Source organism: Polypterus senegalus, chromosome 3 (assembly GCF_016835505.1).
Source record: "Polypterus senegalus isolate Bchr_013 chromosome 3, ASM1683550v1, whole genome shotgun sequence".
NCBI classification, from domain to species: domain Eukaryota; kingdom Metazoa; phylum Chordata; class Cladistia; order Polypteriformes; family Polypteridae; genus Polypterus; species Polypterus senegalus.
This window is the reverse complement of record NC_053156.1, coordinates 60910809-60925323: the sequence shown is the minus strand read 5'-3', so window position 1 is coordinate 60925323 and position 14515 is coordinate 60910809.

Sequence of the window (14515 nt, the reverse complement as noted above, 5' to 3'; positions counted from 1 at the left end):
AATAGGGAAGGAGAAGAGTGTATCACAGTATGTGCTTCTTGCCCGAAAGAGTGGAGGAATATAGTTCATAAGAACCATGACATCACTTCAATCGTCAGAAGTTGTGCTCCTTTCCCTATTTAAGAAGTGAGACAACTTGCAGTTATTATTCATTCTGATCCCCCCCTCTTAGAAACTGGATCTCTTCTCGAAAACAGCTCTAGATAAACACTGGGGACGCTGATTATTTGCCTTAGTTCAAGTTGGTGTCCCAACTCTTTGATGGTGTCACTCTGTTTATATTACAAAATTATTCAAAACATTTTGAAACACCTGTTTCCTACAGTGTTGAGTTTGTTAGTGACAAAATAGAAGTCCCTCTGTATTAAAATATAAGAATTCAATATTTTATGCAATATACGAGTCTCTACCATTTGTGGTTTAAAAGTGTATATTTTAGAAGTAAGTTGTTTAAGAACCAAGTCAACAAAAGCAGCAAAATCAAGTATCATGCTACTCATGAATTTCTATTTGCTAAAGTCATGCTGATCTGCATCATCTATGTGGAGTTGAGCAAGTAATATTTTAGAAGGCATACAACACTTTCTAAGTATTACTAATGTACTTAGCTACTATGCCTAGAGATTAAAAATAATTGATTATTTAGTAAAACATCAAGAGAAACCTATTATGCACCACTTACTGTCTCTGAAACAATTTCAGGTGTAAGTGCAGATCTGTGAGCAACTGCTATGTATTTTCATGAAAAGAATATACCAGTTATGCTTTAATTTTCTTACAAACCCAGAGGCAATAGTTTTATGGCCAGATGTGAAGATTGTTTGCATTTCTCGGACTGACACAGACAACCTGTCTACATACCCACATTGTATTGAAAAACTCATCCAAACAGTGATCTACTCTCTTGCTTAATGAATCTAAGCTTGAAGAGGTCTATTCATTTTTTACATTTAAGATGTCTCACTTAAAGGTTTCCCAATGTTGTTATTTGTCCTAATGTGTATATATAAACACAGGGAACTCCAGTTTCTGTATTACATCTTGCCTGAAGAAGGGGCCTGAGTTGCCTCGAAAGCTGACATATTGCAATCTTTTTAGTTAGCCAATAAAAGGTGTAATTTTACTTCACTTGTCACTTACAAACCCTGCAATCATAACAATAACAAAAACAGGGGTAAACTTAGTGGCTAAAGAAAAAAATAAAATGAAAGTAAGCAAAGAAGAATTGCTCTTTTACACCTTAGCCACCCAACATTTCATACAGCTAAGAAGACTACCAAAACGTTAATGTACTTTTTAGCTTAATATTTAGCTATCAAAACACTTCACTGTACATAAAGCAAACCTACACCGAGGCTGAAGTGTGAGATTATTTTGTTCAAACCCAAATACAGAATAAAAGGACAGATGTTAAACCACTGAGCTCACCATTAGAGGAGTTGAATAGTCTAGGAGTTGAAGTCCTCAAGACCCTATCCTTTCCCTTGTACATACATTCAGCCCCATTTTTTTCCAAATATTTTTTACTCAGTTCAATTTATTATGTAAAACAAATCCATTAAAAGACATATACATTTTTTAAGAATTTGTGTTAGAAGGCAAACCTGTTTAGATAAGATGGCTTGTCAGCTGCTAGTTCACCCGTGGTACTGAACAAACCCTAACATCATAAAGCACTTACCATATGCATGAAGATGCATGATTTCACATTTTTACATAAAGGTTTAAAAGAGTATTTACATTAGGAATTTAAATGATGACAGATACTCTCTTCCAGACTCAAAAGATTATGCATATGCTTTCATGAATACTAGGTTTTCTACCACAATCTGCTTCAATGCAGATTGGTTGAAAGTGAAGACTGTCATATTATTTATTGTTGTTACTCATTATTGATAGTTTTATCCATGGAGAGTTACAACACTTGGGAGATATAATTGGTTACATTTCTTTTGGTTTTCTACTTTGACAAAATGACTTTCTCGTGGCTACATAGTGTCAGTAGCAGATTTAAACCCACAACCTAAGGGTTTGAAGTCTAAAGTCTTAACCACTATGCCACACTTCCTGTCCTAGAATGATACAAAAAATACAATATGGTTGTATTTTATGTATAGCCCAAAATCACATAAGGAAAGCCTCAATGGGCTTTAATAGGCCTTATTTATTGACATCACCATAGCCTTGACCTACTAAGAAGACAAGAAAAAAAACACCAAACAAAAAAAAACTTGTAGTTTAAAAAATGGAAGAAATCTTGGGAAAGACAATTCGAAGAGAGACCCCCTTCCAGGTAGGTTGGGCATGTACTGGGTCTCAAAAATGGGGTAAATACAACACACAAAACAGAATACAAGTACAGTAAGTCCCCTACATATGACCCTTCATGTTATGAACTTTCAAAGATGCGAATGTGCATGTCCAGTAGATTAAGGATTATTTCAATAAGTGAAAAATTAAAACTTGTAGAGTAACTTCAAACATCTCAGCAGCGCGTAAGTACGTTCACATGTCTGGTGCTAGGCAGAGTGCAAAAACCTCTCTATTATTGTACATGTTGAGGCTGAAGGTTGGGGGTTGCATTGTGTTCATTGTGTGCCAAGGCTAACTTTGCTGGACTTAAAAGTTGGACTTGCGAACGCGCTCTCAGAATGGAACTTTTTCGTATGTAGGGGACTTCAATCTTTTTCACAAAGCTAGATGGCCAACCTATCATTGCCACCTAAGAAATACAATAGTACAACAGTCATAATACAAATGACAATCATTATCAGAGCAGTGTATGACCATGCCACAGTCATGGCCGCTACTACCGTATCTAATTTCAGGGCACCCGAAATGGGTTTTCAAAAAGCCTTGTCCATTTTTTTAGCTTCCCTGCTGTTACTTTCTACTACATTATGATATTTTGGTCTTAATACTAAGCTTCACTACATTTTGTACTGTGTGCATAATTGTACGTGACAAATAAAATATGATTTAATTTGACATTTTTTGAACTTCCGTCTATGTCAGTTGTTGATCTTTTATTGCTTTTTATTAAAAATTACATATTTATTATTGTCGCTCACAGGAAATACCATCAATAAATAGTAAAACTCTGTGATTTATGCTTTAATTGCTTTGCTGTCACACATGTGACTTTTATTATATTTTCGCACATCCACATAGATTTACCTTGCATTTATCCACACGTTAAATTATTTTTGTGTGCACTAGGCATATTAGATGCTATAGTAACTGTGAGATAACATGTCTTTCAAAAGAAAATATATGCAGAGAAACTTAAAAAATAGAGCTGAAGGTCAATTTTTTTATGTAACCACAAACCTATTTATATTCTGGTTGCATAACAGAAAGAAAGGGAAGAAGGGGTGTCTAGTGTACCTGCAGAATTTATTGGACTAGTTCACATAAATAGTTTTTAAAAAAAAATGATAAATGGAGCAGTTAGTACACTCTGTTTACTTGCTTGTTGACTATTTGTCTGTGCTGTCCTATTAGAACGCATTGAGATATGCAGCTTTAGGACTTCTTCTCTGAACCTTGTCCTCTGCACCCAACTGGAGAGCCAGGATCTGAACCACTTCCAAGAAACTCACCTTTGATTTTGTTGCACCAAGAACACTTGATCTGATGATGCACTGCCATCCTGTACCTTAACAGACATTTCTTTCAAACTGTTAAATCCACACTAAAAGTCAAGCCAAGTGCTATTCTTCTCTGATGTTTCATTTCTTTGTGATTTGCCGCCTGTTCTGAGGTATGCTGGTGTGTGTTTTTGGAGCTAACAATAGGCTGCAAGATAAAATATCCTATTTTGAGGGAGTGTGCCCCCTGCATAATCCACTTACCTGTATGCCGCTGTTTTTGGTTTTGTATTTTTCTCTTTCTGTTTTACATCTTCTACGCTGTGCATATGTCTTCTATGCAGAGCACAATATATGAATAAACTGGGTTTAGCCCCACAATTGGTATTGATCTGTACTTGGCTAATACATACAGCAGCAGAGACAGAGATGTTTTTAGATTCTCCACTGAGAAGCTCCTGAATCCCTCTGGAAGCAACTCAAATTCAAACATGATTTTTCTGCAGATTTACGCTTGTGAGTTTTTCCGCCGGGGGAATTCAAAAGGATTCTGTTGTGTTCTGGAGGAGCTTCAGCGCACATCTGCATAATCCACTGCTGACAACAGTAATTGTGTTACTAACCTTTTTCTTTTCCTCTGGAGTCGAGCTGGCATTATGTTTCAATATACTGTGCCCTTTTCTCTAAATTACATTAAACTTAATATGGCAGTGCCCAGTTAATTCACCAATAAGTTACAGTCTATGCATTTCCTGCTGGATGCTATTAGTGTTGAAAATGATCTTTTCTTCATTATTCCCTTTAATCTTTGAGAAAAGGGTGCTTTGAATATTACAGACATAGTAAGTTATATGACAATAATAAATGTTAAATTAATATACATACTCCATAAATAGAAATTTCAGGAATAACAAGACAGACACCATTATTTAAAGAAAAAACTATGCCAAAATGAAGAGGTTTTGACTTTTGTACTCTGACATGTAAAATGCAAAGGCTCTTTCCAAGTTGCAAAGAGCAAACTGTGAAATGTAATTCTGCAACCTTGCGATTTTAATTCTGATTTTAAACCAGTGTCTAGGTAGGTATACAAAAGAAGACCTACAGCACCTGAACCAGGAAAGAAATAGAATAAAAAATATTATTAATGAGTAATAGAAAACCTCAGAGTCACATCTGAATAAGCAGGAATCTGTTTTGAGAGTGTGAATTAATTTTCTCATTAGATTTAAATCCTATTGGAATCATCTTCAGTCACTGAGCATAAATTTCTTTTATAGCACAATTTAGTTTCCGTATTATCTAAAAGCACTTTAAAAGTGACAAGACAGAAATAACATAAAAGTACAGTGTATTAAACTTTAGAACATAAAGTTAGACATTTAAATCATACAATTAGTACTTGAGCTATGCCTCACATTATTAATCCATGTGAGAAAAATGAAGGCAGATTTTATATATCAATTGCTCCATGTGTCAGCATTTTTCATGTATTGTACAGTAGGTTGGGGAACTGAAAATGGATTGAGATGTATGATAAAAGATACAGTGCAATATGAGTAGAGCGTAGGAGTAGGGCCAGATATAGGGATGGCAGTGCCAGGTGCAAGGACAATGGTGTGCCCATTCCACATATCAAGTACAATGGAAGTGAGAGTAGTGGTGCATTAAAAAAACAACAGAAAACAAATAAACAATGCATGTGGCAAGTAACATTGATTCTTATGAATGATCTCTTTAGACCTTAATGCAAAATGACTTTACAAATGATTAATTTAATATGCTACTAAAATATTGTGAGTTTAACAATGCTTAAATGTATTATTTACTTGATATTCCAATTAAAATAAAATAAAAATGAATACTAATAATAATAATAAATAACTCAGTTGATCACCATATCAAAGCCTGCTCTACCCAGGAACAGTGAAGTAGTAATGGACAAGTAGGCACTCACTAGACAGGCTAACAATTCTGGGTAATACCCGAGCCTGACTCTCTTTAATGTCTCTCATATTGAACCGACCTCATGTTTGGAAGCATCTGCAGCATTTAACCTTGTTATAGTGGGATGATCTGCTGCTCCAGTAGGCCACAGAAGATGGATGAGAGCAAAATAGCCTGATGCTATCCTGTGCCTGTGATGAGTGGTGAGTAGTGCAGGGCAACTTTTTAAATAAATAATTGTGTCCCAATGAAGGTGAAGAGCTCCACTCAGGTGTGGGTGTGACGAGTGCATTTTGATCCACGGCAAATTGAGATGCAGGCTGATCGCACCGCACATACATGCATAGGAGGGCAGATCAGTCAGGCACCTCAATGGGACTGCAGAGAGAATGGCTCCTTGCTCGCACTTGCACCCAGTTAGGCAGCATTGTTAAAAGAATCCTGAAAGGGACAGAAGGGCTATGAGAGGAAAAAGAGAGCTTCAAGAGAGCAGGGTGTCTGAGTACTTTAGCAAAACTAGCTTTATTCTGCATTTATTCTCTCTCTTATACACAGACACAGCAATCAAGCAGAACTGTGGCCAAATAATACTGTTTCCTGCATTTATAATGTTCCTTGCATCACCCATTGACAACAGGCACTCATAGCAAGGCCGCGACTGGTTCGGATTTGGTTCCTTGGCAAACTTCCACTCACCCAAAGAGCTCAGAAATATCACTATATATATATATATATATATATATATATATATATATATATATATATATATATATATATATATATATACTATATACTGTCAAAAGAATTAAAGGAACACTTTTAATCAGAGTATAGCATAAAGTCAATGAAACTTATGGGATATTAATCTGGTCAGTTACGTAGCAGAGGGGGTTTTTAATCAGTTTCAGCTGCTGTGGTGTTAATGAAATTAACAACAGGTGCACTAGAGGGGCAACAATGAGATGACCCCCAAAACAGGAATGGTTTAACAGGTGGAGGCCACTGACATTTTTCCCTCCTCATCTTTTCTGACTGTTTCCTCACTAGTTTTGCATTTGGCTACAGTCAGTGTCACTACTGGTAGCATGAGGCGATACCTGGACCCTACAGAGGTTGCACAGGTAGTCCAACCTCTCCAGGATGGCACATCAATACGTGTCATTGCCAGAAGGTTTGCTGTGTCTCCCTGCACAGTCTCAAGGGCATGGAGGAGATTCTAGGAGACAAGCAGTTACTCTAGGAGAGCTGGAGAGGGCCATAGAAGGTCCATAACCCATCAGCAGGACCAGTATCTGCTCCTTTGGGCAAGGAGGAACAGGATGAGCACTGCCAGAGCCCTACAAAATGACCTCCAGCAGGCCACTGGTGTGAATGTCTCTGACCAAACAGCCAGAAAGACTTCATGAGGGTGACCCAAGGGCCCCATGTCCTCTAATGGGCCCTGAGCTCACTGCCCAGCAGCATGCAGCTCGATTGGCATTTGCCATAGAATACCAGAATTGGCAGATGCACCACTGGTGCCCTGTGCTTTTACAGATGAGAGCAGGTTCACCCTGAGCACGTGACAGAAGTGAAAGGGTCTGGAGAAGCCATGGAGAACATTATGCTGCCTGTAACATCATTCAGCATGAGCAGTTTGGTGATGGGTTAATGATTGTCTGGGGAGGCATATCCATGGAGGGTCACACAGACCGCTACAGGCTTGACAAAGGCACCTTGGCTGCCATTAGGTATCAGGATGAAATCCTTGGACCCATTGTCAGACCCTATGCTGGTACAGTGGCTCCTGGTGCACGACAATTCCTGGCCTCACATGGTGAGAGTATGCAGGCAGTTCCTGGAGGATGAAGGAATTGATACCATTGACTGGCCACCACACTTTCCTGACCTCAATCCAATAGAACACCTCTGGGACATTATGTTTTGGTCCATCCAATGCCACCAGGTTGCACCTCAGACTGTCCAGGAGCTCAGTGATGCCCTGGTCCAGATCTGGGAGAAGATCCCCCACAACACCATCTGTCATCTCATTAGAAGCATGCACCAATGTTGTCAGGCATGTATACAAGAACACAGGGGCCATACAAAGTGCTGCGTACAATTTTGAGTTGCTGCAATTAAATTTTGGCAAAATGGACTAGCCTGCCACATAATTTTTTCACTCTGATTTTTGGGCGTCTTTGAATTCAGGGCTCTGTAGGTTGATCATTTTCATTTCCATCAAACGATGTGGCATCCTTTCGTTCCTAACACATTACCCAGTCTATATCAGTATAGATATCCAGGAGGATTTCTTTTCCCATTGACATCTGATGTGTTTTCAAAGTGTTCCTTTAATTTTTTGAGCAGTTTATATATATATATATATATATATATATATATATATATATATATATATATATATATATATATATATATATATATATATAAATAAATATTGTACAAATCTCAGAGGACAGTTGGGCATCCTGCCCAGGACTGAACTGAAATCCTTATGGAAGGATGGACTAAGTGGGGGCAATACCTCACCTGATGAATTCTGTACTGGATTGGATCCCCGAAGAATACAATGACTTGCAGTAAAGTATGGCAGGGAGCAGTTCATCCCCCACTTTGAAAGGAGGCAGTGTCCGGCATATGTAGTCCTTGTTGGGACTTCATGGGAGTTGAGGTCTGGAGGAGCAGACCTGCAGGGGTCTCTGGCAGACATTAGAGGATGCTGCCAGGAGAAGGCCTTCCTAGCTTTCTTATAACCCAGAGTTGCTTCCAACTGGCCACTTCAGGCCACTGGAAGTACTCCCAGGACTGCAATAGAAGAGACCACGCCGTCTTGTCCAGGTGAATCAATGCTGGTAGGAAGGAAGGCAATACTTGACTGGAGGAGAGCAGTGTGGTGGGAAAAGAGAGAGCGTAAGAGTCATAGAAGAAGTGAAGGAAACAACCTATTTATTGTGTAGAAGGTATGCTTGTAAAAAACACTTTATTTGAACACGGGACTTTATAGTGTCTTCGTGTTTTGGGGCTTGGAGCTCATCGGTGCCCCCTATTCTTCACGCCATGAATCTGCCACGACTCCCTGACCATGCATTACCACTTCCGTCTTCCCTCTGTCGATCTTTGGTGACATCAGCACTCCCAGCATCCATCTCGGTTCCTTCCCAGCATTCCTCTCTCTATCTACTTCCAGTCCCTCTCCATAAATGCTCCCCACTCTGCCATTTTGACTGTCTGTTGTACATGGAAACTGCTACACTGACCAATTGTTTTGCATATTTCTTACAGTATACGGGGTCAGAAAACCCCAAACCTTGAAGACTTGTGTGTCTTTCTTTTACCTCGGTTCACGACCATAATTTGTTCCAAAACTTTCCACCATAGGATTGTATGTAAATACAATTAATCCGTTCCAGACCGTACGAACTGTATGTAAATATATATTTTTTGTGTGTGTGCCTCTGTCTTCCGTGCCTGTGTGTGTGTGTCTCTCGCGCGCACGCCTATGTGTGTGTGTGTCACGCTCTCTCTCTCTTGCTCGCTCGCTCGCTGCACAGAAGATGCACAGGGAAAGACTGACATGTACAAACCTAAAGGGAAACTGGCTTGTTCGTATACCGAGTGTGTGGTCGTGAACCGAGGCTAAAGTTTGGCAAACTTTTTGGTCGTGTGAAAGAGTGAGGAGGAGACAGCAAAAAGGTTTGGGGTTTTCCGGCCCCGTATATTGTTGACAATCCACAATATATTCAAAAATAAAGAAATATAAACAAAACTGTTCATATGCGTGAGGCCTTAGCATGGCGTCAGCGGGCATTTTAAAGAGGAGAAGCCGGAAGTGGAGGAATGCTGGGAAGGAACCGTGAGGGAGGATGGGATCGATGACATCAGGAAAGATGGCGGAGGAAGGGCGGAAGTAGACGTGGTGCGGGCAAAACCCCGCCATTTACTGCCGGCGAATGTCTTCCCAGGTGTGTCAAGATCCTTCCGCGGTCTCCGACTCGCGCATGCGTGACAGTCATAAACCGAGTTGTATGTGTACAGAGACGTTCGTGAACCAAGGTGCCACTGTATATATATATATACACACACACACACATACAGTTTCGTATTAAACAGTTTGTGCAGAGCAAATGGTCTGACTGGAATATCCTAAAAGACACCGGAATTTTGTGGCACCGGAAATATGTACATCGCGGGTCAGGTCACCGTCACTGCCACCGTCGGGCTACAAATGAAAAGATCACCAGCAACATTTGCTGTCAGAATTCATCATTGACACCAAACTTGATATGCTGTGCTTAACGGAGACATGGCAAAAACCAAATGAATTTACATCCCTCATGAAGGCGACACGACCTGGTTACACTTTTCTCACAGAGCCTTGTAGCTCAAGACAAGTAGGAGGACTTAATTGTCAGAGTGGAGTTAAACATTAAAAGAATCCCAATTAAATGTCCATTGTCTTTTGAATGTCTGGCTCTTAAACTAATAACGGAATCAGGTCATGTATTACTCGTTCTTTATCGTCCTATAAAATACAATGCATCCTTCTTATCTGATCTGACTGAACTATTAACCGACTTAGGTTCCTTTTCCCAGAGAGTCATTCTTCTTGGTGATTTCAACATCCATATTAACATCCCCACATCTAAACTGAGAAATGAATTCCTATCCTCACTGGACTGTTTTGACTTGACACAACATGTTGATTTTCCCACCCACTCTGGTGATCATATGCTGGACCTGATCTGTACTTCTGGACTATCTGTTGCCAACACTTACAGCACTGATTTGGGACTCTCTGACCATAAAGAAGTACTTTTCACTGTCTCATTACCTCTCCCTCCTCTTACCTGTAAATGATAAATTTCTTACAGAAAGCTTAAAAATATCTGTCCCTCTATCCTTTCTGGATCCATTTCTGATTTGTTACTGTCTTCACCTATTCCATCAACACTAGAAAGTCTTGTTGACCACTATAACACAGCCCTTCATTCATCATTATATAAAATAGCTCCTTTAAAGCATAAGGAGGTTTCCTTTAAGCGTTCAGCTCCTTGGTATAATTCAGAATTGCAATCTATGAAAGCAGCTGGCTGACGCCCTGAGAGAATGTCACGTAAGTCTGGCCTCACCATGCACATCCAGGCTTTCTCTGACCACCAAAGACCTTATAGAGAAGCACTAACTGCTGCCAAGAACACCCATTATGGCTGAATAATAGATAGAGGCCATGATAACCCAAGGGTTTTGTTCTCTGTAGTTAATAAACTACTCCAACCTGCATCTGGCCCAACTACCTCTTCTACTGAAGTTTGTGATAAATTCTTCCACTTTGACACTGGCTTTGTGCCTCTCACTTTTAAAATCGCTTCTGTAACCCCAATGTTAAAAAAAGTCTTGTGTTGATGCTGACAATCTTAACAATTTTCAGCCTATTTCCCACTATTTTTTCTGTCAAAAGTTCTTGAACGTGTTGTAGCTTCCCAACTCACCAACTACTTAACTTCTGATAATTTGATGGAACCCTTTCAGTCTGGTTTCAGAGTACAGCACAGCTGTGAAACTGCTCTGCTATGGGTAACCAATGATTTGCTTATGGCAGCAGACTCTGGACAAACTAGCATATTGATTCTGTTAGACCTCAGTGCAGCATTTGACACTGTCAGACATGACATTCTACTGTCCAGAATGGAAAACATGCTGGGTATCTTTGGCACTGCCATCCAGTGGTTCAAGTCCTATCTGACCGATAGGCAAGAGTTTGTTAGTCTTGGCAACAGCAGGTACAACACAGCGCCAGTCATACAAGGAGTTCCTCAGGGCTCTGTCCTCGGCCCACTTCTCTTTTGTATTTATATGCTTCCCCTTGGCCATATTATTTGTAGCTTTGGACTGGGTTATCATTTTTATGCAGATGATACTCAACTCTATTTCAATGTTAAAAGTGGAACTTCATCAGAGATTTCTCAGCTCACAACTTGCCTCAGTGAAATTAAAACGTGGATGGAACAGAACTCTTTAAATTTAAATTGCAACAAAACTGAACTCCTGCAAATTGGGACTAAAGTGCAACTTAATAAAATGAGCTCCTTTCCAGTCAACCCTGGCTGTGATCTCATCAGACCTGTCTCTACTGCAAAGAATCTTGGTGTCATTTTTGATTCCTCCTTTTCTTATTACGCCTACGTAAATCACATTAAAAACATTCTTACTTTCACCTCCGTAACATATACCCGTGTTTGCTCTTTCCTCTCCTTTTCTAACGCTGAGAAACTTGTCCCTGCTTTTATGACATCCTGCATCGATTACTGTAATTCCCTACTGGCAAGTTCCCCTTCTAATCTTATATCACAGCTCCAGCTTATTCAAAACTCGGCTGCAAGTGTCCTTACATGGACCAGCAGCAGCGAGCACATAATGCCCACCCTGCTCAGTCTTCACTGGCTCCTTGTGCCTTACAGAATCGAATATAAAATCCTACTAATAACCTACAAAGCCTTAAATAACCTTGCGCCAAACTACATCAGTGACCTTCTCCATTACTATGTGCCTGTCCGCCCACTAAGGTCCTCTGATTCTGGCAATCTTGTTGTGCCCCACACTAATCTACACTTCATGGGTGACAGGGCCTTCAGCTGTATAGCGCCCAGACTCTGGAATGACCTAACGAAATTAATCAGGTCAGCTGACTCCATGAATTCTATTAAAAAACAACTCAAAACTCATCTGTTCAGGAAGGCTTTTAGCTCTACCTGACTTTACTACCCTTCTTTCAGTTTACCTCTATGCCAAGATGCTCATGTAACCTGTGTGTGTGTGCACTAGACCATCAATTATGTTGTCTGTTAGGCTTTTCTCTGAATTTACTATCTTACTCTTCCTTATTTATCTGGTTTAGTACAATGCTATGTACTGTATACCCTGCCGTTCTTTCTTAAACTCTGTGAAGTCCCTTGAGCATGGGAAAGGCGCTATACAAATAAATGTATTATTATAAAAGAATTGAAACTAATTTGAAAGGTCATTGTGGGAAGGTTGCAAAGTAGCTAACGTGCGCTTCTTTTCTGGCCTCTACTAGGATGAACCCAAGTCCCTACAAGACCTGTAACAACTCCTAAAGCCCGTCCTCCTTTCTCATTGTCACATTGATCATGCATAGACTGATACACATCTCTACCACACTGTTGGCTCTTTTCACTCCAAAAGAAGCTCAGCATTAAATGATTTAACCAACAATGCCCCAACTCTTTTTCTCACTTACATGTGTTTTATTACTACATACAGGTAGTTCGCACCTAGTTCGTGGCTCTGAAGCTGCTCATGTGAATGTCATATACTGTTTGTGACACATCCGTGATGCCATGCTGAAGCTGATGCAACTTGTCAGTGCCATTACCAAAAGCAAGAATTGATAGAAATGAACAGAAGCTGGAAGCAAATACATTGGTCAGTGAAATTAAAACATAAAATAGAAAGTTCTGAGACAGGTAAACTGTTTATGACTTATACACTTATACAATAAGAAACTAAACAAGTTGGAAAATGTATGAATTGCATAAAGTTCAGATACAGTATGTTCATGGACTTAATCAAGTGTTTTAAAAATTGGAGCGTTCATATATATTTTTAAATATTATTAATTTTATTGCAATTATTCCATACAAATCAATCAATTTTTACAAAAAGTAAAATTAAGAACAAGTCAACCCCTACCCCTGAGAGAGAGAGCAAGGCTAACGGAGTAAAATTTAAGGCTTGTAAACATACCTAAATTGATAAGTTTGATAAGCCAATAGAGATGAATGGAGAAGAAAAAGAAATAATTGCTTCCTCTGTGCTTTAAGAGCTTATTTTAAAATATTACTGATTAGATCCTGCCATGTTTTGAAAACAATCTCTACAGATTCTCTAACTGAGTATTTAATTTTTTCCAATTTCAAATAGTATAGCACATCAGTTACCCACTGACTTAAAAGAGGAGTGTTTGGATTTTTCCAGTTTAGCAGAATAAGTCTGTGTACCAAAAGTGTAGTAAATGCAATCACAGTTTGTTTGTCCTTCTCCAATTTAAACCCATTTAGAAGAACCCCAAACGCAGCTGTTAATGGGTTAGGGGGGGATTGTGAGACCAAGGCTGTCTGAAAGGTAATTGAAAATTTTGGTCCAGAATGATGTTAATTTGGTGCAGGCCCAAAACATGTGACCCAGTAAGGCTGGGACTTGATTGCAGCGTTCACTGGTTGGATCATGTCCTGGAAACATTTTGGAGAGTTTTACACGAGACAGATGTGCTCGGTATATAATTTTGAGTTGAATAATTGTATGCTTTGCGCATATGGAGCTCGAGTGAATTCTCTGCATTGCTACTTTCCACTCCTTTTCTGAAATATTAATTGAGAAATCTTTTTCCCAGTGTCCTCTTGGATCTTTGAAAGGGAGGGACTGTAAAATAATTTTATATATTGCAGAGATCAATCAATCAATCAATCAACATTTATTTATATAGCACATATTCATACAAAAAAATGTAGCTCAAAGTGCTTTACAAAATGAATAGAGAAATAGAAGACACAATAAAAAATAAACATAAGTCAACATTAATTAACATAGAATAAGAGTAAGGTCCGATGGCCAGGGTGGACAGAAAAACAAAAACAAACAAAAAAAAAAAACTCCAAAGGCTGGAGAAAAAAATAAAATCTGTAGGGGTTCCAGACCAAGAGACCGCCCAGTCCCCTCTGGGCAATCTACCTAACATAAGTCAAACAGTCCTCTTTGTATTTAGCGTTTTCATCGAAGGACCTGATGATGATGGTCACGTAGACTTCTGGCTTTCAGTCCATCAATGTTGGTGCATCATGATGCTTTGAGTAGGTGGTGGTGGCGCAGGCCGCCACCACAAAGAAACCGGAAAAAGAAACAGAAGAGAGAGTAGGGGTCAGTACGGATTTTAGAGCCACCATGAATAGTTATTATGAAGA